Below are 11,210 nucleotides of genomic sequence, written 5' to 3' on the forward strand. Positions count from 1 at the left end.
ATGTTTGTTTGCCAATGTGGTAGTCTAGAGTTTTTTTACTTCCCTCTCCCAAGTCATTGATAAGTAAACAATAAAACCTGATAAGTGTTATGCACATAAAGGAAGGGCTGCTGTAAAAGGTGGGGAGAATATCAGTAGTAAGGCTGCAATATGGATTTTTTTCCATTTTAGCCCATTCTAGAGAATATAATTTACTGATATCTTTACATTTCTATGCTTTAAACATACGGGGAAAAATTCTAAAGCTCTTTAATTTATAATTAGCAGATAAAATAGTACTGAATTTTCACAGAGTGTTTTGCAGAGGTCCTTAAAGGCTGAGAAACTGGACTTTCTTGCATTTTCTTGCTATTCAACTTACTGTGAAAAAGAAAATGTTGTGGGAAATAATGGGACAGTTTTCCCACGGGCTCTTTCAGCACAAAGAGAGAATGGCATCACTGTTTTTTTTTTATTTTGTCTCCAGTACAATACCCTCCTATTCCATCAGCACAATTTTTGTTGTATTATTATTACTACTATGGAGATAGTGAAAGGCAAGAATACAACATTCACAGGCTTTGCCAAGTGCAGCAGATTACGTACATGAATAGCTAAGTGCACACTAGGGGGTATGATTTAGGTCAGATTTCTTGTTTCATTCCAAAAGGTTATAGATTTTTAAACCATTCATTGTTTAATGCACCACACAGTTTACAGTCATAGGTATATATAATCTGAACTATCTTTTCTCAGCTTTTGCAGGAGTAATTGTGTTCCTAGGCAATGAAGACCGGCAGAAGTTGATAGTCTGTAACAAAGTGCTATGAGTGTGTAACAAAGCTCTATGAGCAGTTAGAGCGAAAAAGGACAAAGAAAATAAGAATTCATTTAGAGGCAAACAGATCTGAAATACTGCAGGACTATGATACAAACAACCTTCTGGTTCAGCAATTGCTCAAAATGTAACTCGAAACAAAACGATGAAAAAAAACCAATGTCATACAACTTTGAATAGTGTGATTAATGAAAACTGTGAATCTTTTATATTATTTAAAGAGAAGATAAACATGTATTATGAAACAAGTCACATGAGTTTAGATAGTCCCACAACTTTGTGCTGTGAGAATCTGAGAAGAAATTCTTTTAAATGCTGAGTGTCAGTGGAACAGTCCTTAAACTAGGACAGACAGGTTCAAATATAAGGAACTATATTAGATGCAGTCTGGGTTTGGTTTGTTTTTTTAAATGTGACCCTGTTTTGTTAAATATTTTAATTTCTGAAAATATACAATAGCAATCATTTGAAATGTCTTTGCCCCAATTACCAAGTGACCTGGTAACCACTCTGATCCTAACAGTGGTGGTCTAATGTGCAAAACACGAAACAAGGGCATGCCTTGAATAGCAGGGATTTAATACCACTGTCTATGCCCTTTAAAAGCTAAGATCTGTGTTAATGGATATAGAACAGAAGGAGTGAACAGTTTAAAGCAAGAGAAATCCATATTTTCTCTGCATGTGGTCTAAGACCTACAGTGATTAACTTTCAACACTAACATAGCATAGTTTCAATACTAACATAGCACAGATTTTTCTGTCAAATTCAACCTGAAAATATTATAATCAAGCGAGGCTTGGATATAGTGATATAAACAGATAAAAAATACAACCTCCACTAAACTTATTCATATTTAATCATACTAGGCAGTTTTGTGTCTTTGCCGTACTGTAACTCCCCATTGTTTGAACACAAAACACACTGCATCTTTCTGCTGGGCTGAAGTGAAAGATTAGTAACTGAGGAGCAGGATTTAGAATTATTTGTACCACACCACAGATGGAGGGAGAAAAGAGCAAGGAACTAAAATCAGTTCCATGCCAGGGAGAGAAGACAAAGGGGAAGGGAATACCAGCGAGGAGGGAATGTGGTGGTAAGACAAGTATTGAGGAAAAGAGAAAAGAAACAACAGCAAGAGGAAAAAGTATGTGAAGAAACGATATCACTGAAAAGAAAAAGTTATGTCCTTAAAAGATTCCCTCTGTAATTGTTTTCTGCTGAGTGGTAGTACATGAGCCTTCTCCCTCTGTCGAATTACTCATTAATTATTCTAGGGCCAAGCAGGGACAGTCAGCCAGCACCTGAGAAACACACAAGGTAGAACTGCACTGCTCTGGAAGGGCTCCTAGGAGGTTTGCTCCTCAGGTTGATGTAACCTGTCTCTCTGGATCAGGCAAGCTGATTTAAATGCATGGGAGCAGTGCTAAATGTAAATTAGGATAATGTACTTTTACTGTAAGATTAACAGCCAAGAATCACAAGAGTCATCTAAGCAGTGATTATTCATCAGGTAACACAGATATCTGCACACAGGTCAAGGCAGAAGTTGTACAGGACCTCAACCAAAGTCTGTTAAATCAATGCATAGGCTCTCATTGCCTTCAATAGAGTTTGGAGATGCATTGTGGCTCTCAGTGTACCTAGCTGACTTCTGCCATCACTCTAGAGGCTACAGTCACCACCAGAGAAGTCACAGAAAAACTCCTATTACTGTCAGCAGTGACAGGGTGAGCCCTCTGCCCCAAAAACTTCATCATGGAGTTATGGTGTGCTGCCCACAAAAAGCTTCAAGAACTGTCATTCCTGCTCCATGCCTTCTCCATGCAGCACTGAACTCCCAGAATGCTTTTGCCTCAAAAATGGAAGACAAAAAGTGCTGATGAAGCACAGTAAAAAAGAAAGAGGGGCTTTTATTTTAAGCTCAGGAGGAGTTGGTACATCACCTGTCACAGATGATCAGAGGTGTCTTGTATCTATAAGATCTGCTGGCTCACACATCAGTCTGCTTCACAGCTTCCTGCAGCTCCTGCCATCTGCCTGGAAGTAGCCATTTCCCAAAAAAGTTGGCAAGATAATGCCACGTAAAATGAACAGTATTGGTGGAGCAAGCTCATATATACTGCCTTATTTTGAAAGCTTGCAGATGGCCAAGTGAACAACAGCTTCCAATGTCATCTCTAACTAAAAAGGGCTAGCACTGTTTTAGATAGATAATTACCAAGTAGCTAAAGGGACATATTGCATCTATCTGAGATTTAGACTGAGCCAGGGTCTCAGGCTGCCACTGCAGCTTTTCAGACACTTCTTTTCACATTTTTTCAGATTTTCTGTTTGTTAAGCAATACCATTCCTGCATTTTCATTTCTGCCTGCTTACATATGCCAGCTGAGGGGAAGACCATTCAATCCCTCATCCGGAAAGCAAGGCCCCTCATGGACACATAAATGTGTGCTCACCTGTATGACTTGTGTTGCTCAGATGATGAAAATAAGCTGCACTGGCAAAAGCACAGTTTTACTAACACAAGTTACAGCTGTACTAAGGGCACTTTGCCAGCATACTCCATTGGTATTTCATGCAGAAAATGTCCCTTTAACATGCAGATTACATCTACAGACACTGTTTCATTTAAAGCTTTTAAAGTAAAAGTCTGAAAGTATCAGATGGGTATTGCACTGAGGGATCAGGATGTCTGGCTGTGGCTGCAGGAAGCCTGAGCCCATATCTCTGCAGATATGAATTTCCACATGCACCTCAGAGAGGGTTTCAGTGTTACCTCCTACCAACTTCCATGAAAATAAAATCTCATGGGTAGGACAGGGAGGATCATTCTGTTAACATTTCACCACCACCTCCAAGTAGCAACTCATTTTGGCACTAGGCATCAGTGACTCTGAAAAATTACTAATTACTACTTCTGTTGTTGGTCAAACCAAGCCTAAGAACCTCAGCAAAGTACTCAAGGCATAGTTCTGGTTAACAAACCTGAGTAGTCTTAGGAATCGTGAGCATATTTTAAACCTCTATGAGCAGAAGTTAAGTTTGAGGAGCTGAAAGATACCACATGATTATCTGAATCATTAGCAGGAGTTGGTGAAGCTTTGGAAAACAACATCTTATGTTTTTCTATTTTGATCCTTCATGCTTTTTCCTTCCAGCCCATTTCACACCATTGTCCAATATCCTGCAATGGTGGGACCTCTAATGCAACCCACTCCAACCAGCTCTACCTAGTATTCCCTCTCTGTCTTCTTGCAGATTGGAAAACAGATGGCAGCAAGGAATGACCCTTGAAACCTGTCTTACAAAAGAAAAGAAGACCAAGAGACTTGATCTGTTAATTTATTTGAAAATAAAGCAGGTAAGTTCTTGCTGCATCATTTAGAGTACCTACACTGAAGACAGCTGCTAAAGCAAGGCTTTTATCTATGAGAGGCATAACAGGAACCAGAAACCTGAAGTTAGAAAAATACAATGGAAAACAAATGCATTTCAATAATGAAAAAAATAGCAACTGAAAGACATCACAAAGGAGGGCAGCTCACTGCCCTTCCTCCTATAGAAAGAGCTGGAAGGTCCGTTTCTTAATTTAAGATCTTCAGGGTACCAAAGAATATTTCCCTGAGTATTTTTTGAGTAGACAGATTTCCAAACTCCCAGTAACCACTGCATGTGTATGTAGGGTGTGGTTTTTTGCTGCTCCTTTAAAGATTCCTGTCTTAAAGGAATAAGATAAGGCAGCACTGCAGTTAGTGTATTTTTTTGGGTAGACTAATTTGAAGCAGAAATGCTTAGAGCTAGGATAAATCTAGCTAATACAACTCTAAACAGCCTCTTGGATCTCCACATACCTGGCCCTCGGAAGTCTTACACATTCAAAGGAAGATGATGTCAAGTCCCAATCCTCAAAACACTCTGTTCACGAAGAAGGTAGAGAAGGGCCAACACATTTTTTATTTTTGTGGTCTATAAAAACATGATTTTGGGAAAAGAAAATATAGCAGAGGATGGTTACCAGCGTGAGCACTCCCATGGGGAGAAGATCTGGATGCAGCTGCAAGGTTTGAGTTGAAGAAACCCACTCTTGGAAAGAAATGCTACAGAGAAATTACAGAAGGAATTTTATCTGCATTTCTTAAGTGTGGAGAATGTTCCTAGAGATGTGCTGTCATATGGAAAGGAAGTATATTAAAAAAAGCTTTAAAGCATCAGGATAGAAAACATGTAACTTTTGCCTATTAACTTAGCAAGAAGAAATGAGGCACTTCAACAAAGTACATTGATAGTGACAGAAATTAAATTCCTCAATGGCTCTGATAACACCACCTATCAGGAGATAGATGGTCCTGGGATTTGGATTTCCATTCTGAAACAGGTTTTGCAGTCCTGTGCTTCATGATATTTAGAATCATTTCAGATGTAACTTAACATCCTCATGTAGAATCGAAGCACTGACAAAACCCTGTGTGTCAGGATAAATTACCAGGTGCCAAAGTAACATGCCAACTTCGTATCAGGTCTTTCCATCTCATCACCCCTTTACCAGCAAGTTAGATTGCTTTATCTGCTGAGAGTCCCTATTCTATATGCATTTAGAGTTGAAATTTGTACTTTCAATGGCAAGAGAGACAGAAAAACAAATTTTGTTCCAGTCTGTAATTCAAGGGCTTTGTCTAGGAAATATCTGGGGTCTTATGCTCTCTGCTGACCCTGAGGGATTCCCGGCATGATGTAACTGTAATAATATCCTTTTGAAAATCTGTTTCAATGGACTACCGGTGAAAAAAGGCCTCTGACTGACTCCCTCCTTCTCTCACCCTTTTAGGAAATTACCTTAGGAAGGAAAAAAGATCTATTTACTTTCCACTGTCGCCGTGGACTTGAATAAACCCGGTACTGCTTATGCTGTGCAAAAAAATTATAGATGGAAAACTTTTACCACCCCCTTTTGCTTTAAGCTGTTCAGCGCTGAGCGACCAGCCGGGAACCTGCGGCGGCCTCGCGCCGCGGCCGGTAGGCGCCGCCAGGGACCGGTAGCAGGTGCGCCGGAGGCACGGCGGGGCTCGCTCCCGCAGCCCTCCCTGCCAGAGAGCCGCCGGGGCTGCAGAGCCAGGGCCCACCCGTGGTGGGACTGGACGTCCCTCTGGCAGCCGGTGGAGGCGCCTCGCCCCGCCGGGCCGCCCGCCGGGGCTCTGCGGCCCTGCGAGGCGATCACGAGAAGCGGGACCCCTGCCCGGCTCCTCCGCGGCCCGCCGGGCCAAAGGCAGTCCCGCTCCGCTCCTCCGCGCGTCCGGCCCCGCCGCCCCCGCGGGTACCTCACCTCGCCGGCGCCGGGAGACTGTGGAAGGGCGCCGGCGCTGCGCAGCCCTCATGAGCCCTCGCGCCGGGAGAGAGGAGGATGCCTCGCTGCTGAATGGCCAGAGACTTGGCAGCTGCGCTGCTGAGCGAGGCCGTGCTAAGCGAGCCGTGCCGAGCCGATGCCGTGCCGCGCCGTGCGCCCGCCGCTGCGTGCAGGACCGCCGCCGCCGGCTGATGTGCTGTCTCAGCTGGACAGCTCCTCCCGAGAGCTGCTGCTGCCGCCTTCCTCCTCCCGCCCTCCTCTCCTCCACCGCCGCGCCCCCGGCAGCACACCCGCGCCTCGCGGGTACGGGGCGGGGCTGCGGGGGCCCGGGGGCAGGTGGCGCGGAGGGGCCGGCGGGAGGAGTCCCCGCGCCCGCCCCCAGCCAGCTCCGGCCTGAGGTGGAGGCTCACTCGGCTCGGTCCCCTTCCGCTTGTCACCGCCACGGGGCGCAGCTTTCCCTCTGTGCCCCGAGCAGGCAGCTGCACGGCACCCGCCTGTTCAGTCCACACCGGCTTGCCCGTCAGCCCCACGTACAGCCAAGGCAGATCCACGCTACATCCACGCATCCCTGCCGTCACTCTCATGGCAGCAGCAGCAGCTGACACTCCCGCAACGGCTTAGCCATCACCCCCAAAGCTGCCTAGGATATCCCTCCTCAATGCCACTCACCATCACCTCCACAGCAGCTTCATCATCACCCTCACTGTAGCCTCACTCACCATCACCCCCATGGCAGCCTGGCCATCAGTTCTATCATGATGGCCTGGCCAGCAGCCCTGTAGCAGCCTGATCTACTGAGGGCAGCAGGCTCCTGCTTAGTCCTGTCCCTTTGTGGAAGAACAGGCAGATGTCCAGAACAATGGAACAAGACCCAGCTTTCATGGTTAAATGAGGGCAAGGCTGCCCAAAGGCAGAGATTTTGGTTTGCCCCTGTTTCCTCACTCCTGTGAGGACAGGCACCAGACAGGAGGGTCAGATACCTGCTTCTCTCCCCACACTGACATATCCGTCTCCTGGGTGAGAGGTGCCAGCAAGGCTGTTGGAGATTGTCCATGCTCCTACAAATAACATCCACCTCTGGTGTAGATGACCCAGCTTCCCTCTCCCTCTCATTGAACACAGATATGTTGCCCCACACAGGAAGAAAACATGTGCCCTTTGGTACCATGGTTTATCCTTTAAAAATGTGATGTCCTGGACATATGACTCACTGTTCTCCATCCCTCTGGTCCAAGAGAGCAGGAAAGGTATCCTGGAACATGTTCCTAGAGTCCAACCCCTTGGTTTGCTTTGTTGGGAAGCACTAATTCCAGGCACTATCATTTCAAGTCCAGGGCCTGTCCGGGGAAGCATGAGGTATATCCAGCCCACTGAAAAGCCATCAAGAATTCACGTCACCTCCAGTACGTGCCAGACCCAACTGGACCACACCTGGCCAGGAGACAAAGAACTCTGAAGAGGAACAAGAGCATCCATTGCTGTGACGACACAGTAATGAAATAACAGTTTCTCAATTTCACTGGAGTTGAAGCAGGAAAGATTCACACCTTGGTCTCCTGTGAAAGTCCTTAGAGAGCAACATCTGCTTCTGCAGGCTGGAGCATGTGTAAAAAAGCCCATGAATTTAAATGTATGATTTGCAATGTTTTGAGTTTGGGGCACTTGGTTTGCAACTCTTTATTAAAATAAGGCCCTTTCAAAATCAGACACTCAAAATTGAGCTTCAGAAACTGTTGTTTGCTTTTGGAAGTGTTGGCCTTAGTCTCAGCTTTAGCATAAATCCCACAAGGTTTGTTTAGGTTCCTTTTGATCGTGAGTCATTTGCAAATTTCCTGCAAACTCAGCAGATTGCTTTAAACTGTTTCTGACCTAAGAGGGCCTTGGGGTCATTTAGTATTCCTGAATCAACAGATGAGACTGGTTCTCTGTGGTGCCCGAGGAGGTTCTTCTATTGTTAACATGCTATCATATACATATAACCATGATGCCATGGTATCATCCACATGCAACATGGTATCACAGTATCATAAACATATCATGCCATCACAATGTATGACAACATCAGGCACACTAATATATGCCATAAATAGGTATTCAAAGCTTGCTAAGTCCTACAATTTTTGTTACAAAGTAATGATATTTTGTGTTCTACCAATAACTACATGGGATGTTTTTAAAAAAATCAAACCTGTAAACCCCAGTTCAATGGGACACAGTTTTTATATTTGTGATATTTGCCAGAGGTGATTTGGTCTTTTGAAAGTATAAAAATAAAGCACAGAAATGGAAATGTCAGGGAAAAATTGTTTAAAAATCCTCATCAAACATAATGACAGACCTGGTAAAATTATTGTTGAATAATGAGGAATCCTATACAGAAGAGTTCAGAAAGAACTTCTGTGGCCAATTTCTCCTCAAAATAAGCTATTGTAAGGAAATCTGGAGAGAAGTGATCCTAGGTAGGATAGGATAGGTGATCCTAGGTGAACCTTTGGGAATACAAGAAAAATACACAACCCACCTAGTTAAGGAGTTCTCTGAAGGAATAACTATTTTCTCTACAAGTGATGCTCTGTTCTCTTTGACCTTAATCTTACCATTATCTTCGCTAATCTTCCACAGCAAAAGCCCTCACCATTTTTGTGGATTTCTTGTTCTAGGGATGCAAATTGTATTGTCACTAATTTTACAAGACAGGGATAAAATCTTTATACTCCAGGAAGATATGATTATATTCATTTTTCAAAAAAAAAATCATTATGATCAATAGATCATAATGTCTTCATAACAGCTTTTAATGAAAAATATCCAGTCATTTCAGTATAACCCAGAATGGGTACTAATTTCGTGTTTTCCCATTAAACACAAATCCATAATATTATCCAAGTCCATATATTCTGCTAGTAGGCATTGTCTATTATGTATGTCTTAATCACCAGCTGAATGTGCAGTAGGATAGAGTTAAGATTACTTTCAAAACCTTTAAGTTGTCACTCTGTGAGCTCAGAAGGTAGTTACTGTTGCCTCAAATTGCTTTATTAGAACAACAGAGGGCAAACTGGTCAGCAATCAACTAACTGCCTTCTCTGTTAGTTGTACGTGGACACACAGCCACTATGCTGTCCTCTAAAAAGAAATCAAAGATTAAGGAAAAGTTTGGGGCTCATCATAGTCCATGGATTGTGCGGGGAAAAAGACTATTGATAAAACCTCAAAAATTCATTGTTTGCCTGTCTCCCCTCTTCTATCTTACACACGTGTAAAACGTAGAGGTTCCATGGAGATGAATAAGTGCAATATATGGTTAATTACTAGATTGTAAAAGTTCGAGGGAAAACAATTTGACATATTTTCCTTTTGAAGTTACTTTATACAGAGTTGTTCACATTTAAGTAATTAATGAAAATTGGCATAAGTTACTCTGGCCAACCGATAACCATTTATGATGCAACATGAGACAAATAGTAGTGCATTGCATTTCCCTGCCTTAGGCACGAGCAACTCCTGCTTCACAGAGGGCAGTAACAAATGAGCAAACCCTCTTGGAAGTTTGTGCCACTGGAAGATTAAAAACTAATTTCAAAGCAGACATTTCTAAAGCTTAATGGAAATGGCAGCACGTATTGCATGGTAGGCATAACCTGGGCTTGGCAAATAGCAGAGGATGTTCCAAAATGCCTTCCAGCTTTTCAAAGGAAATTATTTAAATGAAGAATCAAAAGGAAGAATGAAAAATGAAAGCAAAACTTAGAAAAAGTGTGGAATATCACTTCTGAAGTCAGGTTTATTGTTACAGTAGTAAAGTCACTATAGGGTACTATTCCAAATGGCTTCAGAAATCTTTTCTTCACCAATGAACTAGTTAGTTAATCATGGAAGAAATACATGGGTAGTTACTTGGTTATGAAAAAAGTTAAGCAGAAAGTATTCAAGAACTTTTCTTATTGTTTGCTGAAAACAGTTACGTTCTCCAGGCAAGTCACTCAGTCGAAATTTCTGAATATCCATAATACATGCAAGAACACAAATGAAGATTTTAAATGTATCTGGCACACAGTCATTAATAATTCCTCTGACAACTGATTTCCTGTTGGCAGATGCCAGTTCCAAGATCTTTACCCAAAAAAATGTACAAAGCTAAAAAAAGCACTTATCTTAAAAAGGTAAAATTCTTTCTCAGAAAGAAACATCTAAAATAAGAAATTGTGTATAAATTATAAAATAAAGAGAGGTCTTGGCAGATGGGTGAGTTCCACATTGTTCTGGATTTTTGTGACTCTTCAAACATATTGCAACTATGTGCTCTTAGAAACAATGATTTTAGTGGCAGGCTCTTTTCTAATCCTCTTTTTGTGCTTTGTTCCCCATTTTCCTACAACATTGTCACCAAAGGGATTAATTAGAAGGTCAGGAAATAATAATTTCACCAAAGTTCTATGGGACCATGGGTAGGTAACCAAGGGACTTAAAAGATATAAGGTACTGGTTTCAGGATTTGCAAATCAGCACAATTGCAGTGGTCCACAAGAGTTTCCAGGAAGTAGTAGCAGCAATGAATTTTATTTTTTTCTTCTATTCAGGCAATAGAAAAGGAAATTAGGGGGGCCAAGAACACACTGGTACTTGCAAGACAGGAAAACATGTCCATATGCAAACAGAGCAGCTTTTGACACAACCATTTGGATCTAGTGGTTTGAGTTTTTTTCCAGAAGATCTCAGCTCCATCCCTGTTGTTCATACAACTAGCACTCTGTAGCTCTCATTTGTCTTCTGAGAGGTTCACTTCACCTAGAAAGCTCTCTCAGCTCTTTTGGCTTGCGGAGATACAAAGTTGATGAGAGGGTAATGTAGGGCTGGTTACCCTAAAGAGAAGCTCTAGTACGGGTCAAGAGAAAGAGGAATAGCAGTGTACCCTTCTATTTTCAAAAATTCATCCTACTCTCAAAAAATAAAAGAGATACATCAAGTATACACTGTGATTGTTGTAGCCTCTATATTTGCTATTTATATGAGATGATAAATTCTTCAATCTACCTATACAGTTGTTAG

This window comes from Manacus vitellinus, unplaced genomic scaffold, assembly GCF_001715985.3.
Source record: "Manacus vitellinus isolate BGI_N305 unplaced genomic scaffold, ASM171598v3 scaffold_3_pilon, whole genome shotgun sequence".
Lineage (NCBI taxonomy): Eukaryota > Metazoa > Chordata > Aves > Passeriformes > Pipridae > Manacus > Manacus vitellinus.